This window comes from Mus pahari, chromosome 13 (genome assembly GCF_900095145.1).
Source record: "Mus pahari chromosome 13, PAHARI_EIJ_v1.1, whole genome shotgun sequence".
NCBI lineage: Eukaryota > Metazoa > Chordata > Mammalia > Rodentia > Muridae > Mus > Mus pahari.
In genome coordinates this window covers 461,315-481,108 of record NC_034602.1, presented here as the reverse complement: position 1 = coordinate 481,108, position 19,794 = coordinate 461,315, and the positions used below count along the sequence as shown (strand labels likewise).

General features: G+C 39.9%; 1 protein-coding gene and 1 pseudogene across 2 annotated transcripts in view; one reads left to right on the top strand and one right to left on the bottom strand.

Moving 5' to 3' along the window:
* The window catches only part of Acyp2 (acylphosphatase 2), a 147,255-nt gene that overhangs the window by 13,921 nt on the left and 113,540 nt on the right, over nt 1-19,794 (bottom strand). The gene's annotated exons all lie outside the window — the stretch shown is intronic.
* On the top strand, nt 6,684-7,811 carry LOC110330807 (annotated as a pseudogene).

Sequence of the window (19,794 nt, the reverse complement as noted above, 5' to 3'; positions counted from 1 at the left end):
TAATCCTGCCAATCCATGAACATGGGAGATCCTTCCATCTTCTGAGATCTTCTTCATTTTCTTTCTTTAGGGATTTGAAGTTCTTGTCATACAGGTCTTTCACTTCCTTAGTTAGAGTCACACCTAGGTATTTTATATTATTTGTGACTATTGTGAAGGGTGTTGTTTCCCTAATTTCTTTCTCGTTATTACTCAGTTTTAATGAACATATTTTTCTTTTCCTGTGCTTAGACAAGAATGTTTAACCCATTGGAATATGGTAAACAAACTTTAGCAAGTAAAGCCAATTCTTTTTTTTTTTTTCCTTTTTCCTTTTTCCATTTTTTCCCTCTCTAACATTGTTAGGTTGCTTTGAGTATTTCAGTTTGTCACATGACATTGAAAGCACCATGCCCATGGAAGCACAAACTGGACCTGCGATGCCACCCTCCTCTTTTGTGTGTATGTTAGACATTGCCCCTAGCCTCTGTAATGTTTTTAATTCCCACAAATAAAGTGGCTTATATAAAACAGATTGACTATTTCTCTACCCACTATCCATCCATTGGTGCAGGAACTCAATAGGAAAAAAAAATGATATCCTAATGCTAGTTCATTTTCAACAAGAAATGTTTAAATCCCCTGGGCTCTTCTTTTAGTTTAGAGAACAAAGATTTTATGGTCTTAATATGATGTTGATCTTTATAAAGCTCAAGAGATCTTTATAAAACTAAACATTTGTGTGCACTGCAAGTTCTTGATTTTAATTCCTAAAATAACTTCTGTAACTATTGGTGATACAGGTTTTCCTTCCCTGCTTTCATTGGCTAAGGATGAAATATGCTCAGGAGTATTCAGGCGTAAAGATTTGGCAATATCAAGTAATGATGCCTGAGATAAATTGTGTATCTCCTAGGCACTGTGTACTTTCCTTTGGATTTTTTTTCATAACAGAAGAACATTCTAGGGTCTCAGAAAGTGGCAATAAGAACAAGTCGAAATAAGGAAAGTATGGCTGTTGTGAGCAATTTGCAATCTTTAAGCTATTGAGAATGCACATTTAGCATCAGGATCAGTCTGTAAAATTGGATTATGTTACTGAACTCTTATATATGCAGATTAGGAAGATGAAGTGGCCCAGAGAAACCATGTCAGAGGCACGACATAACCGGAATGTAGACTCCATATGCTAGTCAGGACAAGCCATTTGTTCATAATTCAGTGTTTAGATAATTTTGGACACACTACTTAACCACTGAGAAGGCAAGCATAGGGAGAATGCAGACTGCCCTCAGGACTATTAGATTTACTAAGAAAGGAAGAGACACATGCTCCTAGAATAAGGATGCTAGTGAGCTGGCCTGGCTTCTCAATCATTTCCTAGTTTCTAACAGCCTCTAGCAAAATCCAAGGTCAATCTAGTTTCTAGGAAATAAAAAGTCTACCAGGTCACATAAGTCACAGACACTTCATTATTTCATTTCTTATGGCTTCTTCAGACCTACCATGGGCAGGCTAAACCTGTTAATATCTGTTTCCTCAACCGATATTTAATTATTTCAATACAACAGCAACATTAAGAATCATTGATCACTGATCACCATAACAAATGTAACAATAATTTAAAAGACTGAAGCATTTTGAGAATTATCACAATGTTTCACTAGGGCTGTTAAGATATTTCAGTGAGTGAGGACACTTGCCACCAACTCTGATGACTGAGGATCAGGATACACATGCTTAAAAGAGAAAATCAATGCTTATAACATGTCCTCTGATCTCCACATATGCACTGTGGCATGTGCATATGTGCACATATACACAAATATAAATGTAAAAAAAAATCAAAATGAAATGCCCAGATACAAACATCCTTTGTACACAAAACATGTCATTGGGGAAATGGTGCTAATGGTTTTATTAGAGGCAAGGGTTGACAAACCTCTAGTTCATAAAAGCATAACAAAATGGGGCATCTCTATGTACTTCATAGGCTTGTTTTAAGTCTGGATCATGGCGGCTTATATGGAGTGCTCAGCATGGTACCTGACACACAGGTTAAGAAAGAGGTGTTTCACAGATGACCTCCTCAGGTAAGGAACTGACAGTTTCATGCAAACTTTCTGACTGTCCAGCCTAGTATTCTTTCCAGTACACAAACAAGGACCACCTTCTTTAATAAGAAGACGAGATTAAAACATGATCATCTGCAGTATTCTGTGTTTAGAAATCCTATGGCATCTATATAACTTATTAGCTTATGTGAAAGTGATTGCATTATTATAAAATTAACATAATTAAGGTCTTTATCATATTAGCTACCAGCTAAATAATACAATAAAAGATAGGAACAAGCCTTTTTTTGAATTAGCAAAACAGGGTGGACAGATGGTACAGCCGTGAAGAGCACTAGTTGCTCCTGCAAAGAACTCAGGTTTTGTTTTGCAGCACCCACACGGTTGCTTAGCACCCTCTACAACTCCTGTCGCAGGGGACTCAACACTCTGTTCTAACTTCTGCAGGCGTTGGGCATGTATGTGGTACATATATGTACATGCATGTAAAACATTCATATACATAATATAAAAAATCAATCTAAATAGGGAGATAACCTTCATATAACATTTATAAAACATTTCTTTAAAAATGTATGTGCTATTTATAGGTAAAACTGCAAAGTTTATCAATTTTCACTGTGTTATTTACTACTTGTTAATAATACAGTTTCACCTTAACCAAAAGACTATGAGTTAATGTTAGTTTAGCAATCTGAGAATTCTGACAATAATTAAATAAGTCATGACTGGGGATGGCCAAATGTAGATGCCTGCCTGGACATGTATGAAACTGTGTTCAATCCCCAGCCTGAAGGGGTGGAAGATAGTATGAGACATGTAGAAATACATTTAGCATATGATCTGTAGTCATGGCAATAAGGAATATACTTATTTAGAAATTGCCTAATGACACGAAGGAGGGAGTATAGGGAATAAATCTTTGCTTCCTCTCTCCAAATGATACAAACACCACTCAAACACCGGTCTACAGATAGGTATGATCCCCTAATTCTTTCTGAGAAGTTCCCTTCATTTAAGAGATGATGGAAAAACTACAATAAACATTTGGATCTTCTGGAAATTTTACAACTTTTTTTCTCCATGCTACCTCCTTTTTAAGGAGCATCACTAGAGATGAGAAAAGTTGTATTTCACAAAATCTGCTGTAATGTGTTTAAGGAGATTAAGAGAATACAAATTTGCAAAGAAGTCCGGTATCATTATTTGCAGATGATATGATATTATACATAAGTGACACCAAAAATTCTACCAGAGAACTTATACAGCTGATAAACAACTTTATTAACAACTTGTTAATCAAACAAATGAGTAGCCTTCCTTTATACAAATGATAAACTTGCTGAGAATGAAATTAGAGAAACAACATCTTCCATAATAGTCGCGGATAATGTAAAATATCTTGGGTTAATATCTTGGGTTAAACAAGTGAAAGATCTGTATGACAAGAACTTCAAGTCTCTCAAAAATGAAAACAAAGAAGACCTCAGAAGATGAAGAGATCTCCCATGCTCTTGTATTGGTAGAATTAACATAGTAAAAATGGCTATCCTATCTGCCTTAGTTAGGGTTTTACTGCTGTAAACAGATACAATGACTAAGACAGTTAGTTCTTATAAAAACAGCATTTTGTAGGGACTGGCTTACAGGTTAAGAAGTTCAGTCCATTATCATCAAGGCAGGAGCATGGCAGCATCTAGTCAGTCATGGTGCAGGCAGAGATGAGAGTTCTACATCTTCATCTGAAGGCTGCTAGTGGAAGACTTAATTCCAGACAGCTAGGAGTACAGTCTTAAAGTCCATGCCCACATTGACACACCTACTCTAACAAGGTCACACCTGCTCCAACAAGGCCACGCCTCCAAATAGTGCCACTCCTTGGGACAAGCATATACAAACCATCATACTGCCAAAAGTAATCTACAGTTTTAACGAGATCCCCATCAAAATTCCAACACAATTCTTCAAAGACATGGAAAGAGCAATTCTCAATTTCATATGGAAAAACAAAAAACCCAGGACAGCAAAAATAATTCTTTGTTTTGTTTTTGTTTTTTCTTTTTATTTCTTTTTTTCTTTTTATTGGATATTTTCTTTAGTTAACCTTTGACTTGTTATCCCCTTTCCCCATCCCCCACCCCTTGAGAACCCAATCCTATCCCTCCTCCCCCTGTTCTATGAGTGTGTTCCCGTACCCACCCACTCTTGCCTCTGCACCCAGGAATTCCCTTACACTGGGACATCAAGCCTTCACAGGACCAAGAGCTTCTCCTCCCGCTGATGCCCCACAAAGCCATCCTCTGCTACATATGCAGCTGGAGTCAGGGATCCCTCCAAGTATACTCCTTGGTTGGTGGTTCAGTCTCTAGGAGCTCTGGGGATCTGGTTGATTGATATTATTGTTCTTCCTATGGGGTTGCAAACCCCTTTAGCTCCATCAGTCCTTTCTCTGACTCCTACCTTGGCAACTCTATTGGGGACATATATCAGGCTCCTTTCAGCATGTTTCTTGAAACCCATAACTGTGTCTGGATTTGGTGACTGCATATGGGATAGATTCCCCAGGGAGGACATTCTTTGGATGGCCTTTCCTTCAGTTTTTGCTCTACACTTTGTCTCCGTATTTGCTCTCATGAGTATTTTGTTTCCCTTTCTAAGAGGGACCGATGCACGTACACTTTGGTCTTCCTTCTTCTTGAGCATCATGCAGTCTATGAATTGTATCTTGGGTATTCTGAGCTTTTGGACTAATATCCACTTATCAGTGAGTGCATACCATGTATGTTCTTTTGTGATTGGGTTACCTCACTCAGGATGATGTTTTATAGTTCCATCCATTTGCTGAAGAATTTCATGAATTCATTGTTTTTAATAGCTGAGTAGTACTCCATTGTGTAAATGTATCACATTTTCTGTATCCATTCCTCTGTTGAAAGATATCTGGATTCTTTCTAGCTTCTGGCTGTTATAAATAAGGCTGCTATGAACATAGTGGAACATGTATCCTTATTACATGTATTCTCCAGTTGAGAATTCTTTGTTTAGTTATGTACCCCATTTTTAGTAAGGTTATTTGGTTCTCTTGAGTCTAACTTGAGTTCTTTGTAAATATTGGATATTAGCCCTCTATCGGATGTAGGGTTGGTAAAGATCTTTTCCCAATCTGTTGGTTGCCCTTTTGCCCTATTGACAGTGTCCTTTCCCTTATAAAAGCTTTGCAATTTTGTGAGGTCCTATTTGTCAACTCTTGATCTTAAAGCATAAGCTATTGGTGTTCTGTTCAGAAAAATTTCTCCTGTGCCTATGTTTTTAAGGCTCTTCCCCACTTTTTCTTCTATTAGTTTCAGTGTATCTAGTTTTATGTGGAGGTTCATGATCTACTTGGACTTGAGTTTTGTACAAAGAGATAAGAATGGATCAAATTGCAGTCTTCTACATGCTCACTGCAAGTTGAACCAGCACCATTTGTTGAAAATGCTGTCTTTTTGTTACTGGATGGTTTTAGGTTCTTTGTCAAAGATCAAGTGACCATAGGTGTGTGGGTTCATTTCTGGACCTTCAATTCTATTCCATTGATCTGCCTGCTGTCCCTGTACCAATACCATGCAGGTTTGTTTGTTTTTTGTTTTTTTGTTTTTTATCATTATTACTCTGTAGTACAGCTTGAGGTCAGGCACGGTGATACCACCAGATTTTCTTTTATTGTTGAGAATAGTTTTCACTATCTTGGTTTTTTTTTTGTTGTTGTTCCAAGTGAATTCGCAAATGGTTCTTTCTAATTCTAAGAAGAATTGAGTTGGATTTTTGATGGGGATTGCATTGAATCTGTAGATTGCTTTTGGCAAGATAGCCATTTTTGCTATATTAATCCTGCCAATCCATGAGCATGGGAGATCTTTACATATTTTGAGGTCTTCTTCCATTTTTTTCTACAGAGACTTGAAGTCCTTGTCATACAGATCTTTCACTTGCTTGGTTAGAGTTACCCCAAGATATTTTAAATTACTTGTGACTATTGTGAACGGTGTTGTTTTCCTAATTTCTTTCTCAGAGTGTTTATCCTTTGAGTAGAGAAAGGCTACTGATTTATTTTAGTTAATTTTATATCCAGCCACTTTACTGAAATTGTTTATCAGCTGTAGGAGTTCTCTGGTAGAATTTTTGGGGTCCCTTAAGTATATGATCATATCATCTGCAAACAGTGATATTTTGACTTCTTCCCTTCCAATTTGTACCCCTTTCACTTTATTTTGTTGTCTAATTGCTCTGGCTAGGACTTTGAATACTATATTGAATATTAGGCAGAGAGTGGGCAGCCATGTCTAGTTCCTGAATTTAGTGGGATTGCTTCAAGTTTCTCTCCATTTAGTTTGATTTGGTTACTGGCTTTCTGTATATTGCTTTTACTATGTTTAGGTGTGGACCATGAATTCCTGATCTTTCCAGTACTTTTAACATGAAAGAGTGTTGAATTTTGTCAAATGAATTTTCAGCATCTAATGAAATGATCATACATTTTTTTCTTTGAATTTGTTTGTATAGTGGATTATGTTGATGGATTTCCATATATTCAACCATCCTTGCATCCCTAGGATGAAGCCTACTTGATCATGATGGATGATTGTTTCAATGTCTTCTTGGATTCGGTTAGCAAGAATTTTGTTGAGTATTTTTGCATCAATATCAATAAAGAAAGTGGCAGAACAAGTTTATATCTCTTCCTTGGCATTGCTAAAGACCTTAAAACATGGCTGTCCTGGAGTTCCTATGGAAGTTACGGGCCTAATGCTTGGTGAATTTGTTGATGTGTTTGAGTGATTAATGTGTTTGCTATGCCACAGTCATGAACTGGTGTCAGTGTAGAAGCAGTTGATCCTGTGTTCCAAGACAAACTGTTGTATATGCTAAGACAAACAGGAAGGCCCAAGATGGTTGTTGGTTGGTATCAGAGTCCTTCTGGCTTTGGCTGTTAGCTTTCTTGTGTGCATATAAACACTCAGCAGAGCTTTGAAACCTTGTCAGAGAGAGCTGTGGCAGTGGTTGTGGATCTCATTTAGAGTGTCAAAGGAAAGGTTATTATTGATGCCTTCAGACTGATCAATGCTAATATGATGGTCTTAGGACACGAATCAAGACAAATTACTTCAAATCTGGGCCACTTAAACAAGCCATCTATCCAGGCATTAGTTCACAGATTAAACAGACATTACTCCATCAATATTAATTACTGGAAAAATGAACTGGAACAGAAGATGCTGTTAAATTTGCATAAGAAGAGTTGATGGAAGGATTGGCACTTCAGGACTACAGTGAACACTGTAAACACAATGAATCAGTGGTAAAAGAGATTGAAATTAGCCTAGAATTATAATAATGCTGAATAATAAGAAGGAGGAGGAGGAGGAGGAGGAGAAGAAGAAGAAGAAAAAGGAGGAGGANGGAGGAGAAGGAGGAGGAGGAGGAGGAGGAGAAGGAGGAGGAGGAGAAGGAGAAGGAGAAGAAGAAGAAGAAAAGAAGAAGAAGAAGAAAAGAAGAAGAAGAAGAAGAAGAAGAAGAAGAAGAAGAAGAAGAAGAAGAAGAAGAAGAAGAAGAAGAAGAAGAAGAAGAAGAAGAAGAAATGACACCTGAACAGCTGGCAGTAAAGAACGCTGGCAAGCAGGATCCCAAACATCATTTGGAAGAACATGTGGATGTGCTATGACTTCAAATATTGTCCAGTGTTTGCTAGCAATGTTGGATACCATTGTATTTAAATAAAGTGATGTAGAGAGCTATCAGTGGCACTCTGAGTGCATTGTCCTTCCTTGTTCGTAACACTCACAGTCAAGCGGCCTGAAGGTGGTCTGATGAAGTATGAGACACCTGTGCCACCTCCCATCTCAGTTGTGCACTTGCTTCTGTTTATTTTGTCTGGGTTTTGCAGATTACAAAGTTGTTCAGTGAACAAATTTTGTTAAGATCCTATTTATTACTTGAAAAAAATCAGTAGCACAAATATATTTTGATTGTTGCTTACAAAATAAAATACATTTACAATCCAAAAAAGAAAAAGAAAGATAACATCACATTCTGCTATTGAGTTTCTACCCTGGTATTTTTTGTATGTTTTGTGTCAGTGTGTATTTTTAAAAATACCCCCTTTATAAAAAATTATTAGTGCTTCTGTAATTGTAGCAGCCTCTCCAAGGAACTCTTCTTGTTTGGACAAATGATCAGAACTATAATGGCTTCCTCAATCTGTCTCCATGATGGTGTCTGGGTTTGTAGAAGAGGAGTGGATTAGTAATCTCCTAGCTCCAAGGGGGAAGAAAATTGCATGGTTCTCATCAGCCCTGAGTTCCATTGCAAGGCTTGTTCTCTATCTGGATCTTTGGAGCCTTGGTGATTTTGATGCATAAATTCTTGGATGATGAAGGCCAGGGGTCCTTTCCAGTTGATTCTGCACAGTTCAGGGAAGCTCTTGGATTCTGGTAGTCAATAACTGTTACCAGCCTGGGGAAGCTTTATAACCTTCCTGCCCTAGCTTTCCAGCCAGCCTTTGAATTATGGTTTGCTGCATCTTTTCAGTGTGAAAATCAGGGGTAGCAGAGAGCGCTACTTCAGGTTCCCTCTGTTCAGCCGACTGCAGCTGTTCTGTTGATCCTCTGCTACCCGTGCAAGTGGGAGTAGATGTCTAAGTTTGGACATGTCCCCTTGGCTTTCTTAGCCCATTCTCAGACTCCCTATGGAGTCTGACCCAGACAAGGAAAGGCCAGCAGGTAAGTTCCTCAGCTCTGACTTCTGTCTTCTTCACGTAGCCCCTTTGGAGAAGGAAGTAGGAGGCTTCCAGCATCCCCTCTGCTTCCTTAGCATGTAGGTAGGTATGTCACAGAACACGTGTGGTCACAGTACAGCCTACAGGAGTCAGGTCTTGTCTTCCACTATGTGAGGCAGGGGGATTGAATTTAACCTATCAGATTTGGCAGCAATCACCTTTACCAGAGTCATGTCACAGGTCCAAGCCTTTTCAGCTTTCATATAGACGTGAATTGCCTGAGGACATTGCTAAGATGCAGGATCCAATTCAGGGAATTCAGGGATGGCTTAAAATTGTACTTTTTTAAAAAAAACAAACTCCAGGTTAAGGCAATGCTGCTGTGTTTGGACTACACTTTTAGTATAAAATTGCTAGTTTTATGCCCCTTCATTTGAGAGCCATCCTTCGGCCTTTCTCTGTGGCTGTAATGGCAGAATGGGTCTGGGGCAAGGAAAAAATACAATCAGATAACATAATCTCTGTAATGCACGTCATCAATTTAATCATCATATCACTCCTTACAGACAGCATGTATAAAACTGATGAAGAAATCTTAAGGTCAAATAGGCTAAATATTTGTCCAAAGTCCAATGGCTCATACCTGTGTCCTTTCTTCTCTCCTTGTTGCTTTTTGTCATCTGCCTCATTCAGGTTTAGGAAACAGGACAGTGGCAGTATGCTTGCCTCGCACGATCCATTTAGGCCCTGGGTTCAAGCCCCAGCACCACCCAAAACCAAAAACAGCAAAACAATTTCTTTGGACCAGTGAGAAGGCTCAGCTGGGAAAAGTGCTTGCTTTTTAAAAAGAGGGTAGTGATTACACTCTGACTCTCATTCTCATACAGATTCTTTTCATACATATACCAAAACATAGAAGAAACAGTAGGATTAAATGACTGTGTTTTCTGTGTGAATGCATTTGTTTGTGTTTGCACATGTGTGTCTTGCCAGTTAACATTTACTATACTTGTTTTCACTTCCTTCATCTCTCCATTCATAGAATTCGATTAAATACCTAATATTCACTGGGGCTGGAGAGACAGCTCAGCAGTTAAAAGCACTTTTCTGCTTTTGCAGGAGACCTGGATTCAGTACCCAGCACCTACACGATTGCTCACAAACATCTGTAACTCCAGCTCTAGGGGATTCAATGCCTTCTTCTGACTTCCTCAGGCACCAAGCACACCACATTATGCACATAGACACATGCAGAAGCACACACATAAATATAAGTATTAAAAAAAATCTAATGTTCAGCCAGAACTCAAATTTTCCTCACTATACCCAGTATCTTTTATAGCTTTCCTGCCTCTGGAAATTATAGGTCTCTGAACCAAAATTATAGATCATTTCAAAACAACTTGCCATCTAAATGTACATTTTGTTTCATTTTAAAAGCATTCATTGTTTAGTTTACTTAGTTACACTTTTGTGAGTTCTTTAAATAGGGACAACTGGCATAAAGGCTGCTGTTTGGGTATTGTGTGGGAAGAGCACTGTAACAGTGGCATTTTGCTATTCTATGGCAATTCACAGGAGGAGACCATTGGCAATGGTCACTGCACAGGTCTATTCATGGGCCTGTGTCTCTGCCTACCCATGGCTAACTTGGGTTAGCCCTACCATCTGCCTCTGCCACCTTGGAGCTGGTCAGCTGAGGCAGGACTTCACAGACCTTCAGTATCTTACATTTTCAGGAGGCAATTACCTGTGTTGCTGTTTGAGCACATTAGAAAATAGTTACTCACAATTATTAACTTTCCTAAGATAAATCAGTGCCTAAATTGTAGCAACACCCATTCTTCCTATATTTATATGATCCATATGATCTCTTTAAGAGGCAGGAGCCTCTGCCACAGCTATAAAGCCACTGGGAAACCACTTACAATGTCTATGTAACCATTTCCTCTACAAATGGTTTAATAGACTTTCTATGGGAAACAGGAAATTAACAATGGCCTAACATCAGTCTTTTCAATTTCTCAATTTCTGAAACTGGGCAGCCTAGTCCATTGAAGAATAGTTCTGAACAAACAAGGCTATTTAAAGAATCAAACGTCCTGTGAAGGCTCTCATTCAAAACAAGTGAGAACTCAGAACACTGTAAGAGGAGTCAAGGAAGAACATGGCTATAATTCACAGGGTCTTTTCTTTCCTCCTACACTGGCTTTACCTTTGTAACAGGTTTTATTTGTTTGTTTGTTTGTTCGTTTGTTTGTTTCCTGGAGATTTTAAAGATGCCAAGAATTCTAGGTGATGATAAATGACGTCTTCCCTAAAAGCCTCCTTCTTCCCTTCTTCTCTATTGACTGCATTTTCAAAATTCCATATGAGTCCTATTTATTAATACTAAAAACAATACAACAAAACCAACAAACACAAGAAGCATGTTTTAGCCCTAGTGTCACAATGGTTCTTTTCAATAATTTCTCATTCCTAGTCTAGGAACCACAAGTGGAAATAGCTCAGGGTATTATCAGCATTCACTTTTTTTCTTTTAATTTTAAAAGGGCCATATGGTCATAATTTTTGATTCCCTATTATATATGTGTATAGCCTTCTTCTAGGCTCTTTAAAAATAGCATATAGCTGAATCTGTGAGATTAGAAATATAAGATTCTGACTGTCTGCCTTCCCATAAGCCAAAGTTTACCCAGAAGTGGTGAGCCTGCACCTTAGCTCTATAACACAGACACAGCCTTGAATGTTCTGATGATGCGGACAACTTTACATACGGCTAGACACATGTCATTCCCCACACGTATCAAGAATGTTGGTTCTGGGCTCAGTCCTGCTCCTCCCTGGTCTTCTCTTTCAGTGATTTCAATATAAACACAGAAGATCCTTCCAATCCCGGCATCATAGTTTACTCGCATCCAACCTGCAATAACCTTGAATAGGTCTCCTGATAGCCTAACATGGACTGAGGAGTAGGACTCTGGAAAACCTCATACCCTCACTTACTTCTTTTACTTTTGTGACCCATCAGCATCCTAGCTCTTGCCTCAGAATCAGAACACCTTTCCACTGACCCTTTCCTCTGTGCATCTAAAACCAAACATTGTAATGCTATTCTTGCCATTCTTGTTTCAGTCAGCTCTGACTAAGTACTCACTCACAATTAGCCACCTATCTACTCTCACAGCAACTCCATCACACTTTTCTTCTCTCTCCTCAGAGTCCCACAATATCTTGTCATTTCCTTATGCTTGGTCCACAATCTTCCTTTCTCCATTTCTTTATTTTTATTTTTATTTATTTATTTTTTATTTTTTTATTTTTTCGAGACAGGGTTTCTCTGTATAGCCCTGGCTGTCCTGGAACTCACTTTGTAGACCAGGCTGGCCTCGAACTCAGAAATCCTCCTGCCTCTGCCTCCCTCGTGCTGGGATTAAAGGCGTGAGCCACCACGCCCGGCTCCTTTCTCCATTTCTGAGACATCAAAGTAATCAGGTAATCCCATGACCTCATGATCATTTCTGACACCTGTGTGCCCATCCACATGCCCTGCCTTCCTGTCAGCTATAAGAGATGAAGTTGTTGTGTTTCTATAAAATACCTGACTCCTGGTGCACTCAGGCATGGGCTCCATCTCCTCTACTCTTTCAAGAAATTCCTTTAATAACTCTCCTTCCATCTCCTACATTGTTTGCTTTTGCTCTCTGTTAGATCATCCACAGAAGTAGATACACGTGAATCTTTTTCTCAAATTTAATGTTTAAAATTTATTACTGTATGCATGATGTCTGTATGAGAGTGTGCCACAGAAGTCAGTGTGAGAGACACAAATATAGGAGACAATTTAGTAACCTGGGAGCTCCATTTAGTTTTGGGTTATGTATCTTTCATTCTTGTGGTAATGTACTTGACAGCCCAATTTCTTCATATGCACTGTCCTCTAGAAATCTTTTATGAAGCATTTCTTATTTACCATCTTATGCCTATAAATAATATGAATGTGCATAAAGTTATGGGGAAGAGCATGTGCTGTAAGACCTAATCTATCAATCAAAATAGAGAGCCATTCAAACTATACCCCTTAATAACTGAACCCATCCTTCTCCCCAGCCCCCTAAAAGAAAGTCCCTAAACAATAGTCAGGGCCCTTGGGATATTCTCATTTATGGGCACCCATCACTCTTCAGTAATGTCCACTATCACTCAGCTCCAAAGGATGTTGTCTTGCTTCTTTTTGCTACTTGCTATAAGCCTCAATTTCCAGCTCTTCAGAGTATAAACCGAGAACCTGGAAACACGCAGCCCAGTTCCCAACCACCAGTAGCAAGAAGATAACTTGCAGGAGTTCGTTTTCTTTTATACCCAAGAGTTCCAGGGATTGAACTTGAGCTGGTTAGGAAATGCTTTTATCTAATGAGCCACCTCACCAGCCTGTGTTCTATTGTTTAAAAACTAAAGAAATCAACAACAACAACAACAACAACAACAACAACAACAACAAGCCCAATACTTTCTTTGACCCACTTTTCTATACACCATTATCCAATTTCTTTGAGGAAAACAAACAAACAAACAAAACCTTCAGAAGAGTTGGTTATATTTGCTCCTTTCACTTTTTCCTGGCTATTTTCTCCAAACTGTCACTTCCACTTAAACTATTCTTGTCATGACCACATTTCTAAGTTTCTATTTGGAACAAAATTATTCAAAAGAACAGTCAATATATACTGTTGCCAGTTTCTTTCCTTTTATTCTTTTAAAATGGATTCTAATCCATAGCAAGCCACTGAAAGTTCTCTTGACTCACTGTGGTTGAATGACTGTGGTCCTCATAAGCTCAGATATTTAAATGCTTGTTCCCCAGTTGGTAAGACTAACTCTAAAACTAAATGGAGCTCCCAGGTTACTAAAGTGTCTCCTATATTTGTCCGGAAAGGATTAGGAGGTGTGGTCTTGTAGGGAAAGGAATGTCCCTGGGTGTTGGTTTTGAAGTTTCAAAAGCCATATCATTTCCAATTGCCCAGCCCTCTCTGTTTCCTGTTTGTTGACCAAGATGAAGATGTTAGCTATTGTTCTATCACTATACCTACCTGCCTGCTGCCATGCTCCTCACCAGGATGGTCATGGACTCATCTTTTGAAACTGTAAGCCCCATAATAAACCCTTTCTTCTATAAGTTGCATTGGTCGTGGTGTCTTATCACAGCAATTGAAAAATAACTTAAGACTCCTTTGCCAATGATTCTTCTGTTCTAAAATCCAGTTGTGACATCTCTTGCTCCTCCTCACTGACTTCAATGCAGCCTGCATTTGAACATGTCGATTTACATCTTTGCTTTTCCAACACTGCATTGTCCTGGCTTCTATCCCACTTCCCTGATCACCCCTGACCTGAGTCCGCAGGCCTTGAATGGGCACATCTGCCCTATCTCCAACATGGATGTCCTCAGCTCTAACCTCTCAACTCCAAACTCAAAAGGCTGACTGGTAACAGAACTCTATTGTCTAAGTCACCTCCAGCATAGTATGCCCAAAGGCTTTTCCTGCAAAGATCAGCTCCATCATGACTTCTCCATTTCTTCTACCAATGCAATGGTCCTAGTTTCTCTTGTCAAAATCTTGGGAGTCATCCTTGATGTCTTTTATAGCACACTCTCCAGTTCATCTCACAATCACACTAACTGTACCCCCACATCATAGCCTACTATAAAATTCATCTCAAAATCATGTTACTGAACCCCCATATCATATTTGCTATTCACTGCTATTGTTACAATCTAATGGGAGAAAAATGTCTTACCCTGACTCCTAGAATCAGTCCCCAAGATATATCATTGCTTCTACATAGTCCACATTTTATCTATGAGCCAGAGTGATCCATGCAAAACATAAAGCAGATATTGAGTCCTCCACTCAAAATCCTGTAGTGATTTCTGATTACACTAAGAATGAAATCCAAAATTATTACAATAGTATACAAGTCTTGTGTTACTTTTCTTGTTGCTGTAAGATGATATCTGACAACAGCAACTTAAAAGACGGAAGGAATGAAACAGTCTATAACAACAGCGGGACTGAGACAGTCCATCACAACAGCAGGATTGAGAGACTGTGCCCTTGTGTTGGTGAGGAGTTGACCCCTGCTGAGCTTGCTTTGCAAGTCAATCCAGCTGAAACAAAAGATGGGTCTTTAGGATTTGCCTATATAAACAGAGTCTAAGATTGAACTTTGAGCCTTGATCAGAGAACCTTTGTCTTGGCTTCATTCTTCTCCTGCCTGCTCATCCTATTGCATTCCCAGCTTCCCTTTCAGGTATACTCAGTTTTCCATGGCTGCTGGACAGCAGCTATAAGACAGTCCATCACAACAGCAGGACTGAGACAGTCCACCACAACAGCAGGACTGAGACAGTCCATCACAACAGCAGGACTGAGACAGTCCATCACAACAGCAGGAGCAGCTGGTCAAACTACAGAAGGAAGCAGATGGAGGTGAGAGCTGGCATTTGGCTAACTGACTCCTTTTCATTCAGTCTGAGACCCTGGCCTATGGGTTAGTGCTACCCAGGGTCAGGATGGGTCTGACTTATCCTTTCTAGAAACACCTTCATAGACACATGCAGATGTTTACACAGTGATTCTCAATATAGCCAGGTTGACAATGAAGATTATCCACCACAAAGCCCCAGATGATTTATCCTCCCACATCCATCTACTTTCTTGTTCTCTGAATATCCTAGGTTTATGTATGCAGAGTCCTCTGCTTATTTTTTTCTCTCCTAGAATGCTTTTTCCCCCAAGATAAATGCCCAGCTAACAATGAGGTTTCACTTTTACCTCAATTCAACAGGAGCTCTCTAACATCTTAGCTAATTTTTTTGTTTCTTCTGCAAAATTTTTAGCTTTCTAATGGCTATTTTTTCCTCCCTTGCTAAAATGCAAAGTGTAAATGGAAAAATTTTTGTTTTGTTTATGACAGGCACACAGTAGGTATACAACAAATACTTATTGGATGTTTAAAAAAAATACAAAAATGTATTGTGTGTTCCTTAAATGGTTGATAGCATTTGTCCATTTGCCACAAAATCATTTGAACCTGATGTTATTTTTGTGGACTTTTACCCCAAATCCTGATTTATTTTTTGATTGTAGGTCTATGTAGATTTTCAATTGTATGGTTGTCAGTGTTGATGAGTTAAGCATTTCTATCAGGTTATATTCTTTATTTAAGTTTAGAAATGTATTGTCTCAAAGCTGCCCAAATGTTCTCTTAACTTGTACAAAGAAGCACTGTGACTCTGCTTTTTTTCAAAGTTCTCCTTATGCATTCTCTATAGCTCCATATAGGACCAGTTATTGGTGATGCTCTGCATTGACTTTCATTTCTCCCATTACTGTCTTTGGCCACACTTTGTTGGTCTTTTACACATTATCCAAGTTACAGTCTGCAAAGAGTTAGAGAATACTTACCATATCCTTTCTGCTTTCTTCTCACTGGATGGGGGTATGGGGTGTGATTTAGATCCTTGACTCCTTAAAGTTAGGCAAGACCATTTGACTATACCCCTTTAGATGGAAATATTTAAAAGGCTATGTACTGAAAAGGCCCTGTGTCCATCCAACCACTCACACCATCGGTTGGGTGGCCTCATCTGTGAGGAAGACATTCCTGTCAGAGACTTATTGCTCCCTCTAAGATTCCTCAGTGGGATGGAGAAGAGCTCTGTCCTCCACTCCTGCAGAATCATGCCCCCTGACTGTGGGGAATGGAAGGGGCTCAGAGGGGTGACATAGGCCACTGAAGCAGATGAGGGCAGCATGAAGCCTGGTGTGATCTCCAGACCCAGGAGTGAAGAAGAGCATGGCATCCCCTGGGAGCTGGAGGCAGCTGAAGAAACCCCCCAGAACCCAGCCTGCAGGAATTGTGGTCACTCTGTTGCAGAGTGATGCAAGAGGTGGCCTCACCACCCCTGGAAGCCCCAGAGGCCACCCATGCCACCTCTAATGGTGGCCTCATTCGAAGCTTGCTTGGCCTGGGTAGGGTGAAGGCCCAAGAAAGCTGTAGCACAGAGAGGTCTGCCCTGATGGCATGGCCAAGGTCCAGAAGATTGACAGGAGCCCAGGGGAGAAAGGGTGGAGAAGCAGGCACACATAGATTGTGGAGGCAAACAAAGGAAGAGGAAGCAGAGCCATAGTTCCCCAATGTGGCTCTGCAGATGAGGTGCCTGGAGGCTGTCCAGCTGGATCTGAACACCATGAATGCCCAGGCAGACCTTGCCTTCCAGAAGCTGGAACACAAGTAAGGGTAGACCCAGCAGTACTACCTGGAATACAGGAGTTATGTAATCCAGAGCATCCCAGGCTTCTGGTTCAGTTCCCTTCCAAATCCCCTGCAGCTGTTCGAAAATGATTACAGGCCAAGATGCAGAGATGTTAAGATACTTGATGAACCTGGAGGTGAAGGAGTCCAGACTCTCTAGGGTAAGTTGTTGTTTCAAGTTCTTTCGAAGAAACTCCTTCTTTAGAAGCAAGCTGATTGTCAAGGCATACTAGGTCAGAACCACTGGCCAAGTGGTATCTTCATTCATGGAAATCGGGATGTCACATGTAGTTTCTTCACCTGGCTTTCAGACTACAGCCACCCAGAGTGTGACAGGATCACCCAGATTATCAAAGAGGTCTTCTGGACAAACCCACTGCAGTACTATTCCTTACAAGCAGCCCCCCCCCCCCCAGCCAGAAGTCACCAATAAAGAGAGCCTGTGGAGATCCCTAGGCCCTTTGGGTTCCAATCTTGTTAATAATGGTCTGTGTCACTACTCCCATACAGGTCCTCAATGACTTATTATTGGACCAATGACTGGGTAAAAGAACAGGTATACCTTCTTTTGTGTGTTGACATTTCTGTACCCTCCCTAAGCTTTTGGTTTTAAACTTTGCAGCTATAAGACTGAAAATTCGATGGTTCTGCTGCCTCTTTCCCACACAATCATTATGGCTTTCTGCATTTTTATTACCTGATACAAATGTCTGGTCCGCCCGTTCTAAGCTAAGCAAATGATTTCACACTCTTTTTCTGTACTGTTTGGGCACGATTTGTTTCAAGGGCCTTTGGTCTTCTACCTGGATTTCAAGCTATGCCTGGTAACCTAATTTACCCTTTTCTGTAGTTGTCAGTATAGACAAATGGCCTGTGGAAAACTGTGGAGGGTTGCTGACATCAATTAAGAACTTAGTAATTTGCCATTTGGTTTGTGTAACTTACATGGTTCCATATTGTTGGTTGTTAAGGATTTCCCCACTTGAGTGGCTGCCAGCAGATGAACAAACACCAGAACATTGACCATTATCAGCTAATATTTTCTGTTGTCTGTTAAACAAGGATCTCCAGAACTGGTAATGGAGAAGACTTTCTGCCAGACTATAAAAAGATCCTATCCTTAGGGATTTCCTTTTCTACTCACTACTACCACCACCCATTATCATCAGCCAGAAACTTCACTGACAACTTGGGTGAAGGGTAAACCATATTCTCAAGGAACAGACACAACCCCAACCAGTGAACTAATAAAAACTTAGGCACCTTTATTTGCCTCCATTCCTCAACCTGAAAATAAATGTTGCCAGGGTACTAGCTGTAGGAAGAGTTTCCCTAATTGTCTCTTGATTGGGTAAATAAAGATGGCAGAATCCAATCATTGAGTGAAGATAGAGAGATGGGTTTTCCAGATCTCAGGAGGAAGGGGAGTAGACTAGAGAGAGGATTGAAATTCAGTGAGGCCGTGGAGTAGATAGGAAGCTGCAGATATGTAGATCTCTAGGTTCACCAATAGTTTCTAGCCTTCCGCAGGTGGCTGTAGAGGCTAAGGAGGATGGGATGAGACAAGATATTCTTCACCCAGATTTTGAGCTATCTGTTCAGTTGTTTTTTTGTTTGTTTGTTTGCTATTATTATTATTATTTTTTTAGATATTTTCTTCATCTACATTTCAAATACTATCCCAAAAGTCCCCTATACCCTCCCTGCCACCCTGCCCTGCTCCCCAACCCACCCAATCTTGCTTCCTGGCCCTGGCATTCCCCTGTACTGGGGCATATAATCTTTGCAAGACTAAGTGCCTCTCTTCCATTTGATGGACTACTAGGGACGCTACATATTCACCTAGAGACACAAGCTCTGGGGGGTACTTGGTAGTTCATATTGTTGGTCCTCCTATAGGGTTGCAGACCCCTTTAGCTCCTTGGGTACTTTCTCTAGCTCCTTCATTGTGGGCCCTGTATTCCATTCAATAGATGACTGTGAGCATCCACTTCTGTTTGTTTTCCATCCTTTCACTCTGAGCTAGTGTCTGTCTTTTTCCCTGAGGTGGGTTTCCTGTAAGCAGCAAAATGTTGGGTCCTGTTTATATAGCCAGTCTGTTAATCTATGTCTTTTTATTGGGGAATTGAGTCCGATGATATTAAGAGATATTAAAGGAAAGTAACTGTTGCTTCCTGTTATTTTTGTTGTTAGGTTTGGAATTCTGTTCTTGTGGCTGTCTTCTTTTAAGGTTGTTGAAGGATTACTTTCTTGCTTCTTGTAGGGCATAGTTTTGATCCTTGTGTTGGTGTTTTCCCTTTATTATCCTCTGAAGGGCTGGCTTTGTGGAAAGATATTGTGTGAATTTGATTTTGTGATGGAATACTTTGGTTTCTCCATCCATGGTAATTGAGAGTTTTGCTGGGTATAAAAGCCTAAGCTGGCATTTGTGTTCTCTTGGTGTCTGTGTAACATCTGTTCAGGATCTTCTGGCGTCCATAGTCTCTGATGAGAAGTCTGGAGTAATTCTAATAGGCCTGCCTNTATATGTAACTTGACCTTTTTCCCTTACTGCTTTTAGTATTCTGTCTTTATTTAGTGCATTTGTTTTTCTGATTATTATGTGCCTGGAGGAATTTCTTTTCTGGTCCTGTCTATTGGGAGTTATGTAGGCTTCTTGTATCTTCA